The sequence below is a fragment of the Nycticebus coucang genome, chromosome 20 (assembly GCF_027406575.1).
Source record: "Nycticebus coucang isolate mNycCou1 chromosome 20, mNycCou1.pri, whole genome shotgun sequence".
Taxonomy (NCBI): domain Eukaryota; kingdom Metazoa; phylum Chordata; class Mammalia; order Primates; family Lorisidae; genus Nycticebus; species Nycticebus coucang.
The window spans coordinates 28,158,509-28,183,743 of NC_069799.1; the positions used below are offsets into that span (position 1 = coordinate 28,158,509).

Consider the following 25,235-nt stretch of genomic DNA (forward strand, 5'->3'; position numbering starts at 1 on the left):
TATTGACAAAAAGAAGAGAGGCACAGAAAGAGGGAGACAGAGCAATATAGGTGTGTAGTAGGGTGCTTTGACACAACCTTAAAAAAAACCCACCTTTGGGGGATGCCCAGTTTGGTGGTTCCTTTGAGTTCAGCAGCTCTTTGCTAACCTGATCAGACTCAGTACCCCACCTCCACCAAGTAGAGAGGAAAGACAAAAATTCTATAAATCAAACCAAAACAAGCAAACAGAAAACTTTACGGGATAAAATTGGCTGGAAAAACCAAATAATAGCAGTAGAAACACTAACAAAAATGAAGTTCTAATTATTGAAATAGGCAGCAATGGGAAATTATAATTAAACTAGAAAAATTGAGAAAGAAAAAGGATCTGTATGGAAAAGGTTGAACTTAAAAAAAAAAAAACAACAATCAACAACATCAAAATAAACAAAAAAAAACAACCATACCAAAAAACAAAAAAAAACACAACCAAAAACAAAGCAGTATGTATATCTTATTGAATATTGTCTGGGCAACACGTGGTCTTCTGGGGCATGAGATGTTAATCACAGTTCTGATATGACTGGAGGCTGCTGGTATCTCAAACCCCAGCAGGTAGACACCCGAAATCTCTCTTCAGCCCACTTAAAAGGCACTTTGAACTTGTTCACTTACTGAGCAGAAGCTTTCTCAGGGAAGTGCTTGTCACTGGAATCACTGCTGAAGTGGCTATCCACTTACCCTGTGCGTCAAAACTGGTCTCCCTCTGCCCCCGAGGGTTAGGGCTGCCAGGCGGCTCAGACCCCGCCCTTAGGCTACTTGGTCGCTGGGTTACCGGCTCCCACCCAATTCAAGCTCTGCAACCCTGAGGGCGGAGCTTGCCGGGGCCGATCGCTTACAATGTCTGCCTGTGACCCAGAGCCAAACACTATTAGTAATGTCTGGATCAGCGGCTCAGACTAGGGCCCTAGAAAAAGGCCAAAGTTCTCCGCACTCCCGCTCAGGCTCTCCCCAAGGCAGTTCAAATGAGTGCCAAGTCCAAAGACACCAAAACAGTTCACAGGTAAGGCCTTTCTGGTTTGCAGTCTCGCTGCTACTGAACTTACAGTTGCGGGCGGGTTTAGACGGATTGAACACATGCGACCACTTGCCAGTTTTCCACTGTTTTAGTCCTCCTCTTGGGGTCCAGAAGTCTCTCGCTGACTCCCTGTATCCTCTCAGGGGTGATGATAGGCAGATCCCACCAACCAGAGATGCCTGGAGTCCTATATCCCCAGACTCACGGTGTCCAGATTCAAGGAAGCTGTTACTCGGCTGCCATCTTGCTCCGCCTCCCCTTTTTGGCACATTTTCATCACACTGCTTAACATAGCTTTCCTGGCATTTTCTTAGTTATTGTGTTAAGACATTTCTATTTTACACTTACTAAGTTTCACATGTACCCTTGTAAGATGCACTGAAGGTGTAATCACACCAATCACCCTGCCTCCACCCATCCTCGCCACCAGAAACTCTCTTAAGTAGCGATAATTACTGTCTCTTCTAGTATTTTTTATAGTTTCATGTCTTAAGTTTAAATCTTTAATCAAATGAGAGGCTATCTTAGTAAATGGTGAAAGGTGTAGGTCCAGTTTCAGTCTGCTAGAGGTTGGCAGCCAGTTCACCCAGCACCATTTGTTAAATAGAGAATCTTTTCCCCACTGAATGTTTTTAATTGGATTGTCAAAGATCAAATAACAGTAACCACCCTACCTGGCCTAAGAGAGTGTAGAGAAAACCCTTGAAGAAACTGGTCTGGGCGAGTATTTTATGAGGAGGACCCCCCCGGGCAATTGAAACAGCTTCAAAAATACACTACTGGGTCCTGATCAAACTAAAAAGCTTCTGCACAGCCAAGAACACAGTAAGTATAGCAAGCAAACAGCCTTCAGAATGGGAGAAGATATTTGCAGGTTATGTCTTTGACAAAAGTTTAATAACAGGAATCCACAGAGAACTCAAACGTATAAGCAAGTAAAGAACAAGTGATCCCATCTCAGGCTGAGCAAGGTACTAGAAGAGAAACTTCTTTGAAGAAGACAGGCGCACGGCCTACAGACCTATGAAAAAATGCTCATCATCTTTAATCATCAGAGAAATCTAAATCAAAACTATCTTGAGATACCATCTAACTCCAGTAATATTAGCCCATATCACAAAATCCCAAGACCAGAGATGTTGGCGTGGATGTGGAGAAAAGGGAACACTTCTACACTGCTGGTGGGAATGCAAATTAATACATTCCTTTTGGAAAGAGGTTTGGAGAACACTTAGAGATCTACAAATAGATCTGCCATTCAATCCTATAATTCCTCTGCTAGGTATATACCCAGAAGACCAAAAATCGCATTATAAGAAAGATATTTGTACCAGAATGTTTATTGCAGCCCAATTCATAATTGTGAAGTCATGGAAAAAGCCCAAGTGCCCATCAATCCACAAGTGTATCGATAAATAGTGGTATATGTACACCCTGGAATATTAGGCAGCTTTAAAGAAAGATGGAGACTTTACCTCTTTCATGTTTTCATGGATGGAGCTGGAACATATTCTTCTTAGTAAAGTATGTCAAGAATGGAAGAAAATGTATCCAATTTATTCAGCCCTACTATGAAACTAATTTATGGGTTTCATAGGAAAGCTAAAACTCAGTTATAACCTAATGATATGGGGAAGCGGGAGAGGGAGGGGAGGGAGTGGAGAGGTTGGGCAGAGGGAGGGTGATTAGTGGGATTATACCTCCGGTACATCTGACAAGGGTACATGTGAAACTTAGTGAAGGCAGAAATTTGATTGTCTTAACACAATAACTAAGAAAATGCCAGGAAGGCTATGTTAACCAGTGTGATGAGAATGTGTCAAACTGTTTATAAAATCAGTGCATGGTGCCCCATGATCATATTACTGTACACAGCTATGACTAATTCTAATAAAAATAAATTAATTAATTATTTAAATTAAATTAAAAAATATCAAATAATGGTAAGTAGCTGGATTCATGTCTTGGCTCTCTATTCTCTGTTTTTGTGCCCGTACCATGCTGTTTTGATCACTATCGATTTGTTGTATAGTCTGAGGTCTGGTAGCGTGATTCCTCCAGCTTTGTTTTTATTTCTGAGTAATGTCTTGGCTATTCGAGCTTTTTTATGAATCCATATAAAATGAAGTATTTTTTTTTAAGATCTTTAAAGTATGACAGTGGAGCCTTAATAGGGATTGCATTAAAATTATATATTGCTTTGGATAGTATGGACATTTTAACAATGTTGATTCTTCCCAGCCATGAGCATGGTATATTTTTCCATTTGTTAACATTTTCAGCTATTTCTTTTCTTAGAGTTTCATAGTTCTCTTTATAGAGATCATTCACGTCCTTTGTTAGATAAAATCCCAAACATTTCATTGTTGGCACTACTGTGAATGGAATAGAGTCCTTAACTGTTTTTTCAGCTTGACTATTGTTGGTATGTTTAAAGGCTACCAATTTATGAATGTTGATTTTGTAACCTGAGACACTACTGTATTCCTTGATTACTTCTAAGAGTTTTGTAGTAGAATCTCTGGTGTTTTCCAGATATACAATCATATCATCTGCAAAGACAGAAAGTTTGATCTCTTCTGATCCTATATGGATACCCTTGATCGCCTTTTCTTCCCTAATTGCAGTGGATAAAACTTCCGTTACAATGTTAAAGAGCAGTGGAGACAATGGGCAGCCTTGTCTGGTTCGTGATCTGAGTGGGAATGATTTCAATTTAACTCCAGTCAATACAATACTTGGCTGTGGGTTTGCAGTAGGTGGCCTCTATCAGTTTAAGAAATGTCCCTTCTACACCAATTGTCCTCAGTGTTCTGATCATGAAGGGATGCTGTATATTATGAAAAGCTTTTTCTGCATCAATTAAGAGAGTCATATGGTCTTTGTTTTTTAATTTGTTTATGTGCTGAATCATACTTATAGATTTACGGATATTGAACCAGCCTTGAGACCCTGGAATAAAACTGACGTGGTCATGATGGATAATTTGTTTGATGTGTTGCTGGATTCTTTTTGTGAGGATCTTGTTGAATATTTTTGCATCTATATTCATTAGTGATATTGGTCTATAATTTTGGTTTTTTGTTCAGTCTTTTCCTGGTTTGGGGATCAGGATGATGTTTTCTTCATAGAACGTGTTGGGTAGTCCTCCTTCTGTTTCTACATTTTGGAGCAGGTTGAGCAATATAGGTACTAATTCCTCTTTAAAGGTTTGGTAGAATTCTGAGGTGAAACCATCTGGTTCCGAGATTTTCTTTTTAGGGAGGTTTTGTATGGTTGATGCTATTTCAGAACTTGATATGGGCCTGTTCAACATTTCCACTTGATTCTGGCTAAGTCTTGGAAGGTGACGTGCTTCCAAGTATTTGTCAATTTCCCTCAGATTTTCATACTTCTGAGAATAAAGTTTCTTATATTATTCATTAAGGATTTTTTGAATATCTGAGGAGTCTGTTGTTATTTCGTCTTTGTCGTTTCTGATTCATGAGATTAGAGATTTTACTCTTTTTTACCTGGTTAGGTTAGCCAAAGGTTTATCTATTTTATTGACCATTTCCAAAAACCAACTTTTTGATTTATTGATCTGTTGTATAATACTTTTGTTTTCAATTTCATTTAATTCTGCTCTAACTTTGGTTATTTCTTTTCTTCTACTGGGTTTGGGGTTGGAATGTTCTTCCTTTTCCAGTTGCTTGAGATGTCCCATTAAGTTGTTAACTTCTTCTCTTTCCATTCTCTTGAGGAAGCTTTGTAGTGCTATAAATTTCCCTCTTAGGACTGCTTTGCAGTATCACAGAGGTTCTGATAAATCGTGTTTTCTTAGTCTTTTTTTCCAAAAATTTGGCATTTTCCTTCTTAGTCTCATCTCTTTCAGCTATCATTCAGCATAAGGTTATTTAACTTCCATGTTTTTGTATGAGTATGTAGATTCCTGTTGTTATTGAGCTCCACTTTTATTCCATGGTGTTTCAAAAAGATACAAGGAATAATTTCTATTTCTTTAAATTTACTGAGGTTAGACTTCTCTCCTAAGATGTAATCGATATTGGAATATTTTCCATGGGCTGATGAGAAGTATGGGTATTCAGTTTTGTTGAGATGAAATGTTCTCTAGATGTCTGCTAATCCTAATGTTGGATTGTTAGGTTTAAATCTAAAATTTATTTGCTCAGCTTCTTATTGGAGGATCTATCCAACACTGCCAAAGGAGTGTTGTAATCTCCAACTATTATGGAGCTGAAGGAAATCATGTGGCTCATGTCTATTAGAGTTTCTCTTATAAATTGAGGTGCATTCTGGTTGGGTGCATAAATATTAATAATTGAAATCTCATTATATTGGATATTACCCTCAACAAATATGAAGTGATCATTCTTGTCCTTCCTTACTTTTGTTGGTTTAAAGCCTATTGTTTCTGCTAATAAAATTGCAACACCTGCCTTTTTCTGACTACCATTTGCCTGAAATATGGATGACCATCCTTTCACCCGGAGTCTATATTTGTCTTTTAAGATTAGATGTGACTCTTGTATGCAGCAAATATCTGGCCTGAGTTTTTGTAACAAGTCAGCTAACATGTGCCTCTTTAGAGCACAGTTTAAGCCATTCACATTAATGGAGAATATTGATAAGTCTGGTAAAATTTTGGGTTCTAGTTTTTCGAAAGTCCAGTGGACATTTTTAATCCTTTCACCACTGTGGAAGTTGGAGTTTGATCAAAAGTATGTGAGTGAGCTTACTTTTGTGGTAGAGGATTGGGCTGGTCATTATGGAGGATAGTTCTGAGAATATCCTGAAGAGCTGGTTTGGTTATGGCAAATTTCTTCAACGTATGAATGTTGTTAAAGTATTTAATTTCTTCATCCTAAATGAAACTCAGTTTAGCTGGATACAGGATCTGAGGTTGAAAGTTATTTTGCTGAGAGAAGAGAGCAAGATGGCAGCCAAATAACAGCTTCCTTACATCTGGGCACCATGAGTCTGGGGAGATAGGACTCCAAGCATCTCTGGCTGGTGGGACCTGCCTATCATCACCCCATGAGGATGCAGAGAGTCAGCGAGAGATTTCTGGACCCCAAGAGGAGGACTAAAACAGTGGAAAAGTGGAAAGTGTTCGCGTGTGTTCAATTGGTCTAAACTTGCCTGCAACTGTAAGTTCAGTAGCAACAAGACTGCAAACTGGAAAGGCCTTACCTGTGAACTGTTTTGGTGTCTTTGGACTTTGCACTCAGTTGAGCTGCCTTGGGGAGAGCCTGAGGAGGAGTGCTGAGAACTTTGGCCGTTGTCTAGGGCTGCAGTCTCAGGCACTGAGCCAGACAGAGCTAATAGTGTTTGGCTGTGGGCCACAGGGAGCCATTGTGAGTGATCTACTCTGGCAGGCTCCGCCCTCAGGGGCGCAGAACTAGAATTGGGTGGGAGCCGGTTACCTAGCAACTCAGTAGCCTAAGGGTTGGGTCTGAGCCGCCTTGCAGACCTAACTCTCAGGGGCAGAGTGAGACTGGTTTTGGCACACTGGGTAAGTGGATAGCCACTTTAGCAGTGATTCCAGTGACAAGCACTTTCCTGTTAAAGCTTCTGCTCAGCAAGTTTACAAGTTCAAAGTGCCTTTTAAGTGGGCTGAAGAGAGATTTTGGGTGTCTACCTGCTGGGGCTTGAGAAATCAGCAACCTCCATTCTTATTAGAACTGTGATTAACATACCGCAGAAGACCACATGTTGCCCAGACAATTTTCAACAACATATACTTACTGCTTTGTTTTTGGTTGTGTGTTTTTTTTGTTCATTGTGATGTTGTTGACGTTGCTTTGTTTTTTTAATTTCAACCATTTCCATACAGATCTTTTTTCTTTCTCAATTTTTCTAGTTGAATTATAATTTGCCAGTGCTGCCTTTTTCAATAAGTAGAACTTCATTTTTGCTAGTGTCTCTACCGATATTATTTGGTTTTTCACCAAATTTTATCCCGCACAGTTTTCTGTCTGCTTGTTTTAGTTTGATTTATAGCATTTTTATCTTTCCTCTCTAATTGGTGGTGGTGGGGTACTGTGTCTGATCAGATTAGCAAAGAGCTGCTGACCTCAACAGAACCACCCAACAGGGCACCCCCAGAAGGTGGGGATTTTTATAAGTTTGTGTCAAAGTACCCTACTGTACACCTTCATTGCTCTGTCTACCTCTTCTGTGCCTCTCTTCTTTTTGTCAATATTTCTTTTACCCATACCCTTTCCTTTCTCTATTTTTTGTTTTTTTCTTTTCACTTGGTCCTCCTTTCTTTCATCCCTTTCTTGCTCTTCAACCTTCTCAACCTTCTGGTCCTGTACAAAAAGGACTCATCGAACCCTTAGTCCACAGGCACGAGAACATAAAGAGAAAGAGGAAGTGAAAGGAAAATTAGGGCAAGGAAACAGATAAAAGAAATCACTCATGAGGAAGATTCAGCAGAAAACTCCAGGCAACATGGAGAACCAGTCCAGAACAACCCCGCCAAGGGACCATGAGGTAGCTACTGCACATGATTCCACCCATACAGAAATGTTAGGAATGACAGAAAGGGAATTTAGAATACACATGTTGAAAACAATGAAAGAAATGATGGAAACAATGAAGGAAACTGCTAATAAGGTGGAAAATAACCAAAAGGAAATCCAAAAACTGAATCAAATAAGAGATGAGCGATATGAAGAATATAGAAAGGATATAGCAGAGCTGAAGGAACTGAAGCAGTCAATTAGGGAACTTAAAGATGCAATGGAAAGTATCAGCAACATGTTAGACCATTCAGAAGAAAGAATTTCAGAGGTAGAAGACAAAGTTCTTGAGATAACTCAGATAGTAAAAGAGGCAGAAAAGAAGAGAGAGAAAGCAGAATGTTCATTGTCAGAATTATGGGACTTTATGAAGCGTTCCACCGTACGAGTTATAGGAATCCCAGAAGGGGAAGAAGAATGCACCAGAGGAATGGAGCCATACTAGAGAATATTATAAAAGAAAATTTCCCAAATATCACCAAAGATTCTGAGACACTGCTTTCAGAGGGATATCAGACCCTAGTTCACCTCAACTCTAACCCAGCTTCTCCAAGACACATTGTCATGAACCTGTCCAAACTCAAGACAAAAGAAAAGATTCTGCAAGCTGCCAGGATTAAGTGCCAGTTGACACACAGGGGAAATCCATCAGAGTGACCGCAGACTTCTCTAATGAAACTTTCCAAGCAAGAACACAATGGTCATCTACCTTTAATCTACTTAAACAGAACAATTTCCAGCCCAGAATTCTGTACCCTGATAAGCTAAGCTTAAAAATTGACAGAGATGGGGCTAGCCAGCTGGGGCTGATGGTTCGGCTGCACGGCGGGGCTGAGGTGACCACGGGGCCTGATCGCAGGGAGTGAAGCTTGGATTCCAAGCTACTTGGTGCTGGGGACAGCCACATCTTGCACACAGGGCATAAAGCCGTGCTTCCTGAGAAAACTAAAAAAGGCAGATTTAGGAGGCGGAGCAAGATGGCAGCCGAGTAACAGGTTCGGTATATCTGGGCACCGTGAGTCTGGGGAGATAGGACTCCAGGCATCTCTGGCTCATTGGATCTGCCTACCATCACCCCTGTGAGGATAGAGGGAGTCAGCGAGAGACTTCTGGACCTCAAGAGGAGGACTAAAACAGTAGAAAACAGGCAAGTGGTCACGTGTGTTCAATCAGTCTAAACCCGCCTGCAACTGTAAGTTCAGTAGCAGCGAGACTGCAAACCAGAAAGGCCTTACCTGTGAACTATTTTGGTGTCTTTGGACTTGGCACTCATTTGAACTGCCTTGGGGAGAGCCTGAGCGGGAGTGAGGAGAACTTTGGCCATTGTCTAGGGCCCCAGTGTGAGCCCCTGAGCCAGACGGAGGTAAAGTGTTTGGCTATTGGTCACAGGGAGCCTTTTGAGCGATCTGCCACAGTAAACTCCACCCTCAGGGTCACAGAGCTAGAATTGGGTGGAAGCTGGTAACCCAGCGACCAAGTAGCCTAAGAGTGGGGTCTGAGCCACCTTATAGCCCTAACCCTCAGGGGCAGAGTGAGACCAGTTTTGGCACACTGGGTAAGTGGATAGCCACTTCAGCAGTGATTCCAGCGACAAGCACTTTCCTGAGAAAGCTTCTGCTCAGCAAGTGAACAAGTTCAAAGTGCCTTTTAAGTGGGCTGAAGAGAGATTTAGGGTGTCTACCTGCTGGGGTTTGAGAAACTAGCAGCCTCCAGTTGTATCAGAACTGTGATTAACATCTCATGCCCCAGAAACCACGTGTTGCCCAGACAATATTCAATAACATATACATACTGCTTTTATTATGGTTGTGTTTCTTTTTTTGGTTGTTTTTTTAGTTTATTTTGATGTTCTTGATGTTCTTTTGTTTTTTAAGTTCAAGCTTTTCCATACAGATCCTTTTGCTTTCTCAATTTTTCTAGTTTAATTATAATTTCCAAATTCTGCCTTTTTCAATAATGAGAACTTCATTTCTGCTAGTGTTTCTACCGCAATTATTTGGTTTTCCACCCAATTTTATCCCGTACAGTTTCCTCTTTGCTTGTTTTGGTTTGATTTACAGCACTTTTATCTTTCTTCTCTACTTGGTGGAGGTGGGGTTCTGTGTCTGATCAGGTTAGCAAAGAGCTGATGATCTAAAGGGAACCACACAACCGGGCATCCCCAGAAGGTTGAGTTTTTTTAAGGTTGTGTCAAAGTACCCTACTTTACACCTATATTGCTCTGTCTCCCTCTTTCTGTGCCTCTCTTCTTTTTGTCAATATTCCTTTTACCCACCCCCTCTCCTTTCTCTAGTTTTCTTTGTTTTTCTTATCACTCGATCCTCCTTTCTTTCATCCCTTTTTTGCTCTTCAACCTTTTCACCCTTCTGGTCCTGTAACCCTTAGTCCACAAGCATGAGAACTTAAAGAGCAAGAGGAAGTGAAAGGAAAATTAGGGCAAGGAAACAGATAAAAGAAATCACTCATGAGGAAGAATCAGTAGAAAACTCCAGGCAACATGAAGAACCAGGGCAGAACAACCCCGCCAAGGGACCATGAGGTAGCTACTGCAGATGATTCCACCTATACAGAAATGTTAGGAATGACAGAAAGGGAATTTAGAATACACATGTTGAAAACAATGAAAAAAATGATGGAAACAATGAAGGAAAATGCTAATAAAGTGGAAAGTAACCAAAAGGAAATCCAGAAACAGAATCAAATAAGAGATGAATGGTATGAAGAATATAAAAAGGATATAGCAGAGCTGAAGGAACTGAAACAGTCAATTAGGGAACTTAAAGATGCAATGGAAAGTATCAGCAGCAGGTTAGACCATGCAGAAGAAAGAATTTCAGAGGTAGAAGACAAAGTTCTTGAGATAACTCAGATAGTAAAAGAGGCAGAAAAGAAGAGAGAGAAAGCAGAACGTTCACTGTCAGAATTATGGGACTTTATGAAGCGTTCCAACATACGAGTTATAGGAATCCCAGAAGGGGAAGAAGAATGTCCCAGAGGAATGGAAGCCATACTAGAGAATATTATAAAAGAAAATTTCCCAAATATCACCAAGGATTCTGACACACTGCTTTCAGAGGTATATCGGACCCCAGGTCGCCTCAACCCTAACTGAGCTTCTCCAAGACACATTGTGATGAACTTGTCCAAAGACAAGACAAAAGAAAAGATTCTGCAAGCTGCCAGGAGTAAGCGCCAGTTGACCTACAGGGGCAAATCCATCAAAGTGACCGCAGACTTCTCTAATGAAACTTTCCAAGCAAGAACACAATGGTCATCTACCTTTAATCTACTTAAACAGAACAATTTCCAGCCCAGAATTCTGTACCCTGCTAAGCTAAGCTTCAAAATTGACAGAGCCATCAAATCATTTACGAATATACAAACATTGAGGTAATTCGCCACAACAAGGCCAGCTCTACAGTAATTACTTCAACCTGTTCTGCACAATGACAACCACAATGGATCAGCAGCAAAGTAAGAACTCAGAAATTAAAGTACAGAACCTAACCTCCACACTGATGCAAAAGATAAAACTAAGCAATGCACTCTCACCATATAAGACGAATAGAAAACTACCACACTTATCAATTATCTCAATAAATGTTAATGGCTTGAATTCCCCAGTGAAGAGACATAGATTGGCTGACTGGATTAAAAAACACAAGCCATCCCTTCGCTGTCTGCAAGAAACACACCTGGCTTCAAAAGACAAATTAAAGCTCCTAGTCAAGGATTGGAAGACAATTTTTCAGGCAAATGGAATTCAGAAGAAAAGAGGCGTTGCAATCTTATTTTCAGATACATGTGGATTTAAAGCAACTAAAGTCAAAAAAGACAAAGATGGTCACTTTATATTGGTCAAGGAAAAAATACAACAAGCACACATTTCAATTCTAAATATTTATGCACCCAATTTAGATGCTCACAGATTCTTGAAAGAGACCTTACTCAGTCTGAGCAATATGATATCTGATAATACCATCATAACAGGGGACTTTAACACTCCTCTTACAGAGCTGGACAGATACTCTAAACAGAAATTAAACAAAGATATAAGAGATTTAAATGAGACCCTAGAACAACTGTGCTTGGTAGATGCATATAGAACACTCCACCTGAGATAAAGATATACATTCTTCTCATCACCCCATGGAACATTCTCCAAAATTGATCATATCCTGGGACACAGAACTAATATCAACAGAATCAAAGGAATTGAAATTTTACCTTGTATCTCCTTAGACTATAAGGAACTAAAGGTGGAACTCAACTCTAACAAAAATGCTCGACCCCACCCAAAGGCATGGAAAGTAAACAATCTTCTGTTGAATAACAGATGGGTGCAGGAAGAAATAAAACAGGAAATCATTAACTTCCTTGAGCATAACAACAATGAAGAAACAAGCTACCAAAACCTGTGGGATACCGCAAAAGCCGTTTTGAGAGGAAAATTCATGGCTTTAGATGCCTACATTCCAAAAACAGAAAGAGAGAGCATCAATAATCTCACAAGCCATCTTATGGAATTGGAGAAAGAAGAACAATCTAAGTCTAAACTCAGTAGAAGAAAAGAAATATCCAAAATCAAATCAAAGACCAATGATATTGAAAACAAAAGAATTATACAGAAAATTAATGAAACAAGGAGTTGGTTTTTTGAAAAAATAAATAAAATAGATAAACCATTGGCCAGACTAATGAGAAATAGAAAAGCAAAATCTCTAGTAACCTCAATCAGAATGATAACGGGGAAATACAAACTGATCCCACGGAGATACAGGAGATCATCACTGAATACAACCAGAAACTCTATGCCCAGACATTTGACAATGTGAAGGAAATGGATCAACATTTGGAGCTCCTGAACAGACCAATTTCAAGCACTGAGATCAAAGAAACAATAAAAAATCTTCCAACCAAAAAATGCCTCGGTCCAGATGGCTTCACACCAGAAATCTATCAAACCTTCAAGGAAGGGCTTATTCCTGTACTGCAGAAATTATTCCAAAAAATTGAGGAAAAAGGAATCTTCCCCAACACATTCTATGAAGCAAACATCAACCTGATACCAAAACCAGGAAAAGACCCAAACAAAAAGGAGAATTTCAGACCAATCTCATTCATGAATACAGATGCAAAAATTCTCAACAAAATCCTAGCCAATAGATTACAGCTTATCATCATAAAAGTCATTCATCATCATCAAGTAGGCTTCATTCCAGGGATGCAAGGCTGGTTTAACATAGACAAGTCCATAAAAGTTATCCACCATATTAACAGAGGCAAAAATAAAGATCACATGATCCTCTCAATAGATGCAGAAAAAGCATTTGATAAAATGCAGCATCCTTTTCTAATTAGAACACTGAAGAGTATAGGCATAGGTGGCACATTTCTAAAACTGATTGAAGCTATCTATGACAAACCCACAGGCAATGTTTTACTGAATGGAGTAAAACTGAAAGCTTTTCCTCTTAGAACTGGAAGCAGACAAGGTTGTCCTGTGTCACCTTTACTATTCAACGTAGTGCTGGAAGTTGTAGCCAATACAATTAGGCAAGACAAGGAAATAAAGGGAATCCAAATGGGAGAAGAGGAGGTCAAACTCTCCCTCTTTGCTGACGACATGATCTTATACTTAGAGAACCCCAAAGACTCAACCACAAGACTCCTAGAAGTCATCAAAAAATACAGTAATGTTTCAGGATATAAAATCAATGTCCACAAGTCAGTAGCCTTTGTGTACACCAATAACAGTCAAGATGAGAAGCTAATTAAGGACACAACTCCCTTCACCATAGTCTCAAAGAAAATGAAATACCTAGGAGTATACCTAATGAAGGAGGTGAAGGAACTCTATAAAGAAAACTATGAAATCCTCAGAAAGGAAATAGCAGAGATTATTAACAAATGGAAGAACATACCATGCTCATGGATGGGAAGAATCAACATTGTTAAAATGTCTATACTTCCCAAAGCAATCTACCTATTCAATGCCATTCCTATCAAAATACCAACATCGTACTTTCAAGATTTGGAGAAAATGATTCTGCATTTTGTATGGAACCATAAAAAAACCCATATAGCTAAGGCAGTTCTTAGTAATAAAATTAAAACTGGGGGCATTAGTATACAAGATTATAGTCTGTACCACAAAGCCATAGTGGTCAAGAAAGCATGGTACTGGCACAAAAACAGAGACATAGACACTTGGAATCGAATTGAAAACCAAGAAATGAAACTAACATCTTTCAACCACCTAAGCTTTGATAAACCAAACAAGAACATACCTTGGGGGAAAGACTCCCTATTTAATAAATGGTGTTGGAAGAACAGGATGTCTACATGTAAAAGACTGAAATTGGACCCACACCTTTCTCCACTCCAAAAATTGATCCAAAATGTATAAAGGACTTAAATTTCAGGCATGAAACACTGAAAATCCTCCAAGAAAGCATAGGAAAAACACTGGAAGATATTGGCCTGGGGAAAGACTTCATGAAGATGACTGCCATGGCAATTGCAACAACAACAAAAACAAACAAATAGGACTTTATTAAACTGAAAAGCTTCTGTACAGCTAAGGAGACAATAACCAAAGCAAAAAGAGGACCTACACAATGGGGAAGGATATTTGCATATTTTCAATCAGGCAAAAGCGTGATAACTAGGATCTATAGACAACTCAAATTACTGCACATGAAAAAAGTCAAAAATCCCATATATCAATGGGCAAGAGACATGAATAAAACCTTCTCTAAAGATGACAGACGAATGGCTAACAAAAACATGAAAAAATGTTCATCATCTCTATATATTAGAGAAATGCAAATCAAAACAACCCTGAGATATCATCTAACCCCAGTGAGAATGGCGCACATCACAAACTCTCAAAACTGCAGATGGTGGTGTGGATGTGGAGAGAAGGGAGCACTTTTACACTGTTGGTGGGACTGCAAACTAGTACAACCTTTCTGGAAGGAAGTATGGAGAAGCCTCAAAGCACTCAAGCTAGACCTCCCATTGTTCCTGCAATCCCATTACTGGGCATCTACCCAGAAGGAAAGAAATCCTTCCATCATAAGGACACTTGTACTAGACTGTTTATTGCAGCTCAATTTACAGTCGCCAAAATGTGGAAACAGCCTAAATGCCCAGCAACCTAGGAATGGATTAACAAGCTGTGGTATATTTATGCCATGGCATAACACTCAGCCATTAAAAAAAATGGAGACTTTACATACTTTGTATTAACCTGGATGGACGTGGAAGACATTATTCTTAGTAAAGCATAACAAGAATGGAGAAGTATGAATCCTATGTATTCAATTTTGATATGAGGACAATTAATGACAATTAAGGTTATGGGGGGAGGAATAGCAGAAAGAGGGATGGAGGGAGGGGCGGTGGGGCCTTGGTGTGTGTCACACTTTATGGGGACAAGACATGATTGCAAGAGGGACTTTGCCTAACAATTGCAGTCAATGTAACTTGGCTTATTGTACCCTCAATGAATCGCCAACAATAAAAAAAAAAAAAGAAAGTTATTTTGCTTTAGGAGATTAAAAGTCAATGACCACCCTCTTCTGGTTTGAAAAGTTTCAGCAGAGAGATATGCAATCATTCTAATATTCTTCCATTTGTAGGTAATTGATTTCTCTTGTCTGGCTGCTTTGAGAATTTTCTCCTTCATATTAACTTTAGTGAAGTTAATTATGATATGCCTGGGGGATGTCTTATTGGGATTGAGTAATGCTGGGGTTCTAAAACTGTCTGCTATCTGAATTGCAGAATCTCTTGGCATGTCTGGAAAATTCTCTTTCATAATTTCATGGAGAAAGGCCTCTGTGCCTACTCAGGCCTCTTCATCAGTTTTAGGGGTTCCAATGAAGCGGATATTAGCCTTCTTTGATTTATCCCAGAGCTCTCTGAGAGAATGATCCATTTTTTCTCTCCTTTTCTCTTCCGCTTTGACAGGTTGGGAGCATTCAAAGGCTTTGTCTTCAATGTCAGAAATCCTTTCTTCTGCTTGCTCCACTCTGTTACTGAGGGATTCTACTGTATTTTTCAGATCTTTGAGGGCTGCAAATTCTTGCTTCAGTGTATCAGAATCTTTGCTGGTTTCTGCTTAAAATTCATTAAATTCTTGAGAGAACTTTTGTATTTCTCCTCAAATTTCTAATTCTGCTTTTGAATTGCTGCTGAAATTTCTAATTCCAAATTTTCCTCCGTTTTATTAATCTTGTTTGCAATCCAAATTCTGAATTCGATTTCTGACATCTCAGCCAGCTGTTTATAAATGGGATCTTCAGTTACATCCACCATATCTTTCCTTGCGGGGCTTGATCTATTTTCGTTATTCATATTACCAGAGTTTTTCCACTGATTCTGCACCATGCTTCTTTTACACCATCTGATTTTTCCCCTGGAGCTTTTTTGAGGACCCATACAGTGCTAAAGTCTGAGAAACTTGGACCCTGTATGGTATGGTGGGGCTAAGTGGTTCTGTCTTGTTTTCAGCTGGTTTCTGTTTGACCCTAGGGAAACAGTTACTCTGGGTTGAAGTCTCAGCTGTGAAGGAATACCAGCAATTAAGTCATCCCACCCCCCTACAGGCAACAATTGGAAAACGAAAATCAAATCTTCCTACAACCACACACTGAGGGCACCACCTGAATAGTCCTCAGGTGATTGGCTCAGTTCAAATGGTCCAAATCAATTGTCTAAGTCAGCACCCATCTCAGGTGGGAGAGTTAAAAAGGTCTCTGAACTGGATCACAGGTGTCTGGTGACTTCTCTAATATGGCTTGCTCCAGTGCTGTGTAGAGTCAGGAGGAGCCACCCAGCAAATAGATCAATCTGGGAAGGTTGATGACTCTTTCTCCACCTTACACCTCTGTTACACCCAATCACTGACAGCCCCACAGTTGGCTGACCCAGTTGCCTGAAGTGAACAGGCCTGAAGTGAACTCCAGGGTTTTGCACCTGCCTGAATCACAAGGAAATCTATTTCTGCTCAGCCAGGCCATTGCGCTCTGTCTCTATCTAGCAGGGGGAGGTGAGGCCTGACAACCTCGGGCGCTTGATGGAGGCTGGGGGTGTTCACTCAGTTCTAGCCCTGCCCCTGATTGATGTTACTGACAGAACAGAACAGAACAACTTTGCGGGAATTTGTTTCTGTCCCTGCTAAATTCCCCTGCAGAAGAGAAACTATTTTGAGTTCCCAAAGCCTGCGCCTCAGGTCCTGACTTTGCTCCTGCAGATTTGTATTTGGTTACCTGTCAGTTCTAGCATCCTGTCTTCCTTTGTATATGGGCGGACAATCCCCTGTGGGCCGGGTGCATCTTAGGCTCAGTAAAGCTATCCTCTGGGTCAGCCCCACCCTGGAACTTCCTGAGTCTGCAAGTGTGTTTCTACTCCCTGCGCTTCACACAGTACGGTACCGCCTCAGGGAAACCCTTTACTCACGGGGCCTGCATTTCCGTCCCAGATATGTTCCATGGTGGTTGTCACCTGAGTAGATGCCCGGCCTCCTCTGGTTGCTCAGGGACACAGGAGGTGTGGCTTCAGAATACCCAGGAGTGGGCTCTATTGTTGCTAAAAGACAGCTGCTGCTCTGCGCCTCAGGGCACTGCTGCTCCGGTGTGGTTCCCTTTCAGTCGACTGTCCACTCCTCACTCCAGTGCCCCAGAGTCAGCATTGACCAGCTGCGGTTTAGGCACCCTCCACACCCCTCAGGAAATCACCCAAGAATCTGGACTCCTGGGAACAGGCCTCCAGACCTCAGAGTGAGAGTGGAGGGGAGTGCTGGGAGATCAGAGTTGCAAGTAGAGAATATATCTAGTTTTATACAGTTTTATGCCTGGCATGAGAACACCATGGCACCCTAGTAGGAGAGGTAGGACCAGTTTTTAGAGGGTCTCTCCTGTGGAGTGTAGTGGGAGGACCTTTGAATTCTGCTCGTTTGTTTGTGGGGCACTCCGAGCCATTCTCATGGGGGAAGGGACTCCCATTCACTTGGTGATGGATTCTGTACCTTTTGTTTATATCCTTGGGGTCACAGGTCACCTCAGTGGGGTTGATGTTTGTTCTTCAACCTTCTCTCTTGGTGCAGCTCAAATCCACCAGGTTACTTCCTAAATTTCTGTCCTTTCACTCTCCTTCTGGATGGGAGCCTCTGTGGAATCCCGGCTTCAGTCAGCCATCTTGTCCAAAAGTAGTACTTTTAAAAAGAAAAACAATTTTTATGAAAAAGTCATAGTTCATCTTATATGGAATCAGAAAAAAAGCTTGAATAACCAAGACATTACTCAGAAATAAAAACAAACATTATCATACTTAAAATTATACTGTAAATCGATAGTTATCAAGACAGCATGGTACTGACACAAAAATAGAGAGGTAGATGTATGGAACAGAGTAGAGAACCTAGAGATGAACCTAGCTACTTATCATCATTTGATCTTTGATAAGCCTATCAAAAATATTAACTGGAAGAAAGATTCCCTATTTAACAAATGGGGCTAGATGAATTGGCTCCTGACATGTAGAAGACTTAAACTGGACTCCCAACTTTCACCATTAACAAAAATTGTCACTGGATAAAAACATTTAAACTTAAGACACGAAACTATAAAGTTAATTGGAGAGAGTTCAGGGAAAGCACTTGAAGAAATTGGCCAGGGAGGATATTTTATGAGGATACTGCCCTCCATGGCAATTGAAGCAGCGCCAAAAATATATTACTGAGTCTGAGAAGTTTTTTTGCTTCCAGAGACAAGGAAAATATCCATATCCCATATATTAATATGTAACTCAACATTCAATCAACTTGCAAATAATCCTAACCTGACATTGGAAGAAGGGTGTTCTCCTGGCGAACAGTCTCGCCACTGGCTGCCTAGAAAGAAAGACAGACTCTTGGGCGGTGCCTATGGCTCAAAGGCAGGGCACCGGCCCATATGCCAGAGGTGGCAGGTTCAAAAACTCCGGAAAAAAAAAAAAAAAAGAAAATAAAAGAAAGAAAGACAGGCTCTTAACCAGAACCCATAAACCCTGGACTCTGAAAACATACAAAATGCGGCATTCAAGAAATCTTTTTCTCATGACTGCCAGAGACCACATTCAAAACACCATGTTAATCAGGTCAGGCTGTTGCTTCCAAAAATGTCATGTTGAAGAGTGAGAGAATGATGAGCCTAGAAGTCAAACTCATCATGACAACAGAGCGCACACACTCATGTTGCACATCTCTACTCAAAATGACATGTTTTTCTTATTAAACTCACAAAAAAGGCACCTATCCCGAAGACATGGTGGAATCAAAGGCAAAACAGTTGGAAACAATCAAAACATGCCAAGAAAACCTTAACTTGTCAGAAGGGCAGGAAAAATAATGTAATTGTAGGCGTGTTTACCCTACAGGTGATCCAGATACAATTAGGAAGCTAGAAACCATGAAATGAACTCAGATGTCACAACACACAGCACTGACCTAGTGAAAGAAAAGAAAGGTTACACAAGAACCACATACAGTGAAATAAAGAAAGAAAGATGTGTTTTCTGAGAGATTTAGAAGCAGGCTTGTGTGGAGCTTTGCCTGAGTGACAGTTTCCCAACCACTCAGAGAATCTTCAATCACTCTGACCTGCAGGAGCCAGTAAAAACTCTTTGGTCTATCACTGAAGCTTTACCACACCACCTTCCACACCCAATACTCTTGTTTTTTATATTTGTTTTTATATTTTTTATTCCATTCTACATTTCACTTTCCTTCTGCAGCTCTATTATCCAAAAGGAATTTATTGGAAAGATATAAGAGATAATCACTGATTAAGGAGTAGCACATATATGGAAAAACAAATAACCAGTTATTTGAAAAATTAACCATGCATCTGGAAATTAGAACTTAACTATGTCTAAACACCTGGATCCTGCTGAGGATAGAAATTATTCAAGCATTAGTGGATACTAATGTTATATCTATTTCCCACTTCTCAGATGAATAGTAAAAATTAGAGATCTTTTTTTTTTTGCAGTTTTTGGCCAGGGCTGGGTTTGAACCTACCACCTTTGGCATATGGGGCTGGTGCCCTACTCCTTTGAGCTACAGGCATTGCCCAAAGTAGAGATCATTTTAGTGGAAACAAGAAGGTCACTGTTACTCAACTGAAACATAGGTGCCTCCTTCATATGAGTTTTTCGATTTCTTTCAATTATTAGAAAATTGTGAATGATGTGTTACACACCATTGTCTTGAAACTGTCCTATCTTTGATGTAACATGATAATGAAAGTTTTGTTAAAATAACTAAGATGTCAATACCCAAATGTTCAAAACCCACTATATAAATAGCCACTTAAGCTAAGCTGGCTTATCCTTGGAAAGGATTAGTCTACACACATTGGAAATGTTTCATTTTCCCTATCTTTTGTATACTTAAAAAAGTTTTCTGGCTATCATACTATTTCTGTTATAAATCACTGTGTGACTTGAACACAGATTTCATACTATTTCAATTGAATTGTATTGCTGATAAATAGTAGGTGTTGGCTGGGCATAGTGGCTCACACCTGTAAGGCTAGCACTCTGGAATACTAAGGTGGCAGGATCCTTTGATCTTAGGAGTTCAAGAGCAGACTGAGCAACAGTGAGACCCCACCTCTACGAATAATAGAAAAAATTAGCCAGGTGTTATGGTGGGCTTCTGAAGTTCCAGCCACTTGGGAGGCTGAGGCAGGAGGATCATTTGAACCTAGGATTTGAAAATGCGATGACCTACACCTAACTAGACATTGTGGTGGGTCCCACCTACTTAGGAAGCTGAGGTAAGAGAAACTATTGAGCCCAAGAATTAGAGGTTCCTGTGAGCTATGGTGATACTATGGCAATCAACCCCCTAGGTGGACAGGATAAGACTCTGTGTCAAAATAATAATAATAAACAGCTTTTTAAAAAGATAACTGCATGCATCAAATTAACTAGGCTAATGAGATACTTTCTGAAATGCTGAGTTCTTCTGTTGCAATTGTAAGCAGTCATTGTCCTGGGTGCCTTCTTAGAATTATTATAAAAATGTAATTCTGACAACTTCTCAGCAGTTGAAGGATACCTTCTTGAGCAGAATTTCAGTTATCTTTAACGAAATAATTTTTAGCCCTAAATAATTTTTCAATATAGTAGTAACAGATTCTTTCATGAGAGCAGGCAAATAATTTAATTTCACCTGCTATATAAAGCACTTATCCTTGGGGCACAAATCATGGCCCACCTGGTTCCTTAGCTCTCTTCCAGGCTGTTTATTGTAGGCTATCAGTGCAGGAATTCCTAAGGCACTGGCAGCTACCTGATCTAGAAGATTTCTTTAAATTCATGCTTTTTGAAATGTTCAAAGTTAAATTTCAGAAAACATTATGAATCTATAGGATTGTTTCATTTGGGATTTTGATACTCACAATGTCATGTATAAAATAGATGCTTTGTGCAGATATAGAATAGAGATCTGAAGAAATCCAAGACTCTTCAAATCAATATTCAAGTGATTTTACCCACATGTTTAAAGCACTATAAATGTTACTTTTCCATTCACTATGGTGTGTTCACAAAACAAAGGCAACAACAACTGTAGGAGACACCTGAAAAGGAAAAATCTTGGTAATAAGGGAAGGGTAAAGGATCGGTCCCTGGATAAAGAGCTCAAGAGCACGTACATCGTTGCTTGGCAATCTGCACACCTGTGGTGTAAATAGCCATGGGATCACTTTTATAAATAGCCACAGGAGAAGCTAGTCGGGGCTCCTAGTGGGCTCCTAGTAAGACTGACTGCTGCACCTTTGAGGCAGTCTGGCAGCTCTGACCTGACTGAGACAACTGGCTCCTCCTGATGGAGAGCCTTACTTGACTGAGACAATGGGCTCCCTGGCACTTATGGGAAGCCATACCCCAAGCAAGCTTGTACAGTGGTTCGTGTCCTGGCAGTTTCATGGGCCAGGCCTGCGATGTAGCATCCTGGCTCTGACAGTCAACACACTTGATAGTTAAAAAACAATTACCTTTGCTTAAAAATGTCTTCATGAGTTATAAATTATTAATGAAAAATAAAAATGTTGATAAAGAACACCTTTGTGCATGTAGAAAATTGAAGTCAACATAATTAAATCTTCATTATTGGAATATAGGCTATATTTTAAAGCTTACTTGTAACAAACCAAATATAGATTTTAAATTACCATAGATTTCATAGTTTAGAGATTTTGCAAGACGATTATAAAGATGAAAAGGCCAGTACATTATTTCCACTAATATAATTTACATGGAAATATTTTGCTTTGAATAATAATCCAGAAAAAGCTTAGAGTCCACAGTCTAACCCAACAAGACCCTACATGTATCAGTAAGTTAGACAATTTTGTCAACAGAAAACATAATGACTAATTTTAACTCTCTGATTTGTGAAATAGAAAAGGCAACACATAGCCTCTATTCTAAGTGGACATTTACAACCACATGCTGTACTAATATTCAACACTTTTTTATCAGTGAACTGAAAATGCGGGCCTTTAGTTTGGCTTCTCACTTTCATCCCAGCAGCCCCATCTTTCACTTCATGGAAGCCTTTAGTTTGGCTTCTCATTTCATCCCACTAGTTCCATGGCAGTGCTGACAGCTCCAGGGCCATCATTTGAAGCTAGTAAAGAAAAATTTGGGGAAAGGTGGCGCCTGTGGCTCAAAGGAATAGGGCACTGGCCCTATATGCCAGAGGCGGCAGGTTCAAACCCAGCCTCTGCCAAAAACTGCAAAAAAAAAAGAAGAATTTGGGATTATGTTAGGACTTATAGATGGTAAAACTTGTGGAATCCTCCACCTGTTAAATCGATAAATGGGCCACATATAAATAACAAGAACATTAAACTCTGAAAACACCACCATATAAAACGAATTTTCTTTCAAACTCTTACCGAACTCCGTAAGTATTCCGAATTGTAACCAGTTGAACTGCATTAGGGTCTAAAATCAGTTTGGAAGAACATATGCAATTGTGAAGCTGGCCTGGAGGAGGAGCCCTAAGATCAGATGAATCACAAGGGTCCCAGGCAAACATCAGAATCATGCTGTAAGCAGTAATTTAATTCTTGCGGAGCTGCTTTTATTTATGGACCAATCTATTGCAACAAACACTTATATCATTATTAAAATGATTTGCTTCAATAAATATTAAGAACTTCTCCATAGGATGAGCATGGCTACTCAGTCCTGTATTCCTGGCACTCTGGGAGGTGAATTGCCTGAGCTCAGAAGCAAGAGCAAGACGCTATCTCTACTAAAATTAGAAAAACTAGCTGGGCATTATAGCAGGCACCTGTAGTTCCAGCTGCTCAGGTAGCTGAGGTAAAGAGGATCAGTTAAGCCCTGGAATTTGAGGTTACCGTGGGCTCTGACACTACATGGCACTGAACTGAAGGTGACAAATTCACACTGTCTCAAAACAAAACATCCTCCATAAAGCCATCTTTAATGTGAATACCATTCAGAAGATAAGACAGCACAGGTGAATTTGAGGGATTTATCTTCTATGTTTAATATTTATTTCATTTATTAACCCCTCTCCTCTATGCCTCAACACAACCTATAGTGACTGTAATATATAGGGCCTCCCTCAGCATCCCTGGCCCTCATGGGCTCCCTTTATCTCTCCTACAGATAGGCAGAAACACACATTGAGTGTGGAGGTTTTTGTCATATTGAAGATTAACCCAAAACCTCAACAAGGCAAAAAATGAGTAAGAGGTGGAAAAACCTCTCTCCATCTGAAACTTCTCCTTAAACACTGGACCCACTATGAAATCATTTCACCTGCATAAAAAATGATTCGCTGACACCAGGGAAGCCCAGTCAACACAGAAGCCCTTAAACTGCAGCCCTTGGAGGGCAGGGGCTGTGTATGACCTACCACACTGGACTTAGGAGGCATTAAGCACTTTGCATCCATGTTTCAAAAGACACCTCTCAAACCACACCCTCCTCTGCCTGGTCCAAATCTTAATTCCTTCCCCAGATTTTCTTTTATGCAACATACTACTCCCATCTTTACATCCATTTGCTTGAGCCATGAAACTGGACATTTTCCAGGACCCTCCTCCTTCACCCCTCATCACCAGCAAGTCGGACATGGTCCTTGGATATATTTCTAAACGTGGGCAGTTCTTTCTTCCCCTAATTCTGCCACTTCACCTTTTAAGATTTTCCCAGCCCTTCATACTTTCCAGAGGGTTTTAAAAAACTTTTAACAAGATTTGAATAATGTTCCCTTGCAAAGTACATGGCTATGATTAACTCTTTGGCTTATGATTGATTATGATTTCTAAGCACCTATTACTCATACTCAGGAATGATTACAAAGGGAAAAGCTATGACCTAAAAATGGTTTCCAAGTGCAATGATATTAAAATTCGCATGAATATCAAAAGTTATAAAATGAGGTTGACAAAATGCTGACTTGGCATGCTTTTACGCCCTTCTTTTCAATTTGCAGTTTTCGTTCTCTATGTGGGAGTCTGAAGGTCTCCTTCCCTCATACTCTTAGCCCTGCCACCTCTGCTTTCTGGAATGCTTCAGTATCTCCTGCCCTTCTTGTGGCTGCCTCCTTCTCGTCCTTCAAATCTCAAGTAACTTGGTTCTTCCTCCATAAGCCTTCCTTTCCATGTGATCCTGTCTAAGCAGAACCCATGCTAATCATACTTTCCATATTCAGAATATCATTCCTCATACATACCCTCTTGGCCACTGTGTATCTGGGAGGTTTGTTCTCTTCAGTGACTGACTTGCCTCCTTTTTGGTGTGATTTCCTCATCTCGGAGGAGTGCCCCTGTGCACAAATAGCTGATCTAGATTGATTTTTATTTGGGTATTTGATATTTGGATAGAACGTTGTTTGATTTTAATTTGCCAGACTTTAAAGTGAGGATTTATATACATAAATTATAAATTATTCCAGCATAATTTAAAACAAACAGGAAAAAGAATATACAGCACATGTAAATGACAGGAAAAGGTACATTGATTAGAAGTGTGAAGAAAATGAAGCTCACTACCAGTTTGCTTTGGGGAGGGAAAAATACATAAGCCCCAACCCAAGTTCACTGGGTTTCTGGTCATATACTGCCATCAATGGCTTTCTATTTTTTACAACAACACAATCATCCTCTTGATCACTTGCCCATCTGATGAATGACAGTGTCCCAAACACGACAGGAAAAGATATGCACAATTATGCCACATTTGATGGTTTTCCTTGCAAAAATTATTTTCAGGTACAGATCTCCTACAATCCTGTGCTAACTGACCTACAAGATGATGAACTTTCTTGAGCACAGTTTATAGACCTTAAAGAAAATGTACCTGGAGTACATGTGGCTCAGTTATTAGGGCGCAGGCCTCATTTACCAGTGGTGGTGGCTTCAAACCCGGACCCCGGCCAAACTGCAGCAAAAATAGCCGGGCATTCTGGTGGGCACCTGTAGTCTCAGGTACTAGGGAGGCTGAGGCAAGAGAATCGCCTAAGCCCAAGAGCTGGACGTTCCTGTGAGCTGTAACGCCAGGCACTCTACCAAGGGTGACCAAGTGAGGCTCTGTCTCTTAAAAAAAAAAAAA

At 40.2% G+C, this 25,235-nt stretch overlaps 1 pseudogene; it reads left to right on the top strand.

The window, feature by feature from the left end:
- Positions 1-24,952, top strand: part of LOC128572529 (RNA-binding E3 ubiquitin-protein ligase MEX3C-like) — a 45,200-nt pseudogene extending 20,248 nt beyond the window's left edge.
- The last annotated feature ends 283 nt before the right edge of the window (positions 24,953-25,235 follow it).